Genomic DNA, 2,167 nt, shown 5'->3' with positions numbered 1-2,167 from the left:
ATATAAATACACACACACACGTGTGCAGAGATACAAATCTCAGCCTCCATAACTAATCTCATTTTAGCATGTGTTCCACCGGGCTTGCACGGGTGATTAGGTCTTCAACACTGTGTAACACCAAACAATACAATTCTCAATCATGTCCTCCATGTGATGTTTCACTGTGCTGGACTGCTACTAATTTTATCGACCACGAAAGGATGGAAGGTAAAGCTGACAATAGCACCATTTCAACTCAGAAAGCAAAGGGCTGAAAGAAATACCACAAAGCTTTGTTCCAATGCTACAACAATCCTGCTAGCTCACTGTTGATAATAATAATAATACTCAGCAGAATTTGAACTCAGAACATATAGAAGGAGTAAATGTCACCATGCATTTTTCCCAGTGTGCTAATAATCCTGTTAACTTGCTACCATAATAATAATAATAATAATAATAAAAATAATAATCATCATTTCTACTATAGGCACAAGGCCTGAAATTTGTGGGCAGGAGATAAGTTGATTACATTCACCCCAGGGCATAACTGGTACTTACTTATTTTATTGACTCTGGAAGGATGAAAGACAAAGTAGACCTTGGTGAAATTTGAACTCAGAATGTACAGACGGACAAAATGCCACAAAGCATTTTGCTCAGCGTGCTAACGATTCTGCCAGCTTGCCACCTTAAGTAGTAGTAGTAGTAGTAGTAGTAGTAGTAGTAGTAGTAGTAGTAGTAGTAGTAGTAGTAGTAGTAGTAGTAGCAGCAGCAGCAAAAACAAGAACAACTTGTGTAAAATAAAGCCAATATCAATGACGTAAGTAAAAATCTGAAGACCTTATTTATAAAATATTTCTCTTCTTAAAATCCTATCATTATTGAATATTTTCTTTCTTCTTCTTTCAATACAAACATATACAAAACAATTAAAAGGCTGAACCAAGATAGACTTGTGCACTTGCTGATCTCCTTTTGCTTCATAATACATAATTCAGAATTTGTCCTGTCAGCTGTATATTGTGTTTACATTTGTATTATAAGAAAACAATGCAAATATTAATGACAGATTTTAAAGAATGGAAGTATTCAGAGACCATTTCAGTTGTCTTAGATGTCATATCCCAGCAATATATTGCTATTTTTTCTTTTTCTTTTTCGTTCTATTTTTTATCTTTTGTAAGAAAACCAGACAAACACCTCATCACCAACCAGTCGTCTGGTGAGCATCCATGTCAGACAGATAACATCTTCACCAGGAAATGGGACAAACAATCCAGTGTAAATACCAAATGTTTTCCTGGTGAAGCATGTATCACCTAACATATATCTGAGGCTAGCTAGTGACTTCAGAGTGAGAGCCAAGAAGACACAGAAACAGGAGACGACATGAAGAAGGAAGACATGGGGGGCTAAAAGATCAAGCATGTTGGAATAGGTTTAGAGAAATTCTAATTGATGTTTATGACTGTAGGGAGTAAAATTTGGTTATCTGTAGCAAAGATAACAACTGGGTACTTCTACTTAATAACATGTTTCAAACTATAGATCAAACATGTGGATGGGGCAAAGTTTCAACCAAAAGGAAGGCGATATGGTGGTGGAATGACACAATTGATAGGATAGTAAAAGCTAAGGGATAGGCTTGGAAAATGTTGAAGGAAAGTGGCAATAGGAAACATTATCAAATGGCTACAAGAATATCTAAGTGACAGGTATACTTGGCTAAAGCTGAGACAGAAAGGAATATATTTGCAAATGTCCTGCAATGTAAAAATAAGAGGTGGGAAGAGTTCAAGATTGCAAGTGAAGGATTATCAATTCGGGTAAAATACTTCATAGGCTCTCTGTTAGCAGACCAGGCTAACAATATTGTTTAGATTAGTAAAGTATTCTTGTGGCAGGATCCAAGATTGTAGTTTATCACCATTCTATATTGTTGCACTTCAGTTATATTGTTTTTTTTGGGTTTTTTTTACACAGAGTGGTATACAAGACAAGGTATAAATAATGGTCATTATATATTTTTCCTTTATTGGAGTAAATTAATCTGTGTCAAGCAGTTTCACTCTGCATACTTTCGGTCTGTTCCCATAACAATAGTCTCAATATTTTTTGATCAGACCTTGTGTGTGTGTGTGTGTGTGTGTGTGTGTGTGTGTGTGTGTGTGTGTGTGTGTGT

At 35.8% G+C, this 2,167-nt stretch overlaps 1 protein-coding gene across 7 annotated transcripts in view; it reads right to left on the bottom strand.

Moving 5' to 3' along the window:
• The window catches only part of LOC106877025 (ras-related protein Rab-27A), a 31,167-nt gene that overhangs the window by 9,076 nt on the left and 19,924 nt on the right, over positions 1-2,167 (bottom strand). The window lies entirely within an intron of this gene.

This window comes from Octopus bimaculoides, chromosome 19, assembly GCF_001194135.2.
Source record: "Octopus bimaculoides isolate UCB-OBI-ISO-001 chromosome 19, ASM119413v2, whole genome shotgun sequence".
NCBI classification, from domain to species: domain Eukaryota; kingdom Metazoa; phylum Mollusca; class Cephalopoda; order Octopoda; family Octopodidae; genus Octopus; species Octopus bimaculoides.
Note: the sequence above shows the minus strand (reverse complement) of the source record. Positions and strands in the feature narration are given on the sequence as shown.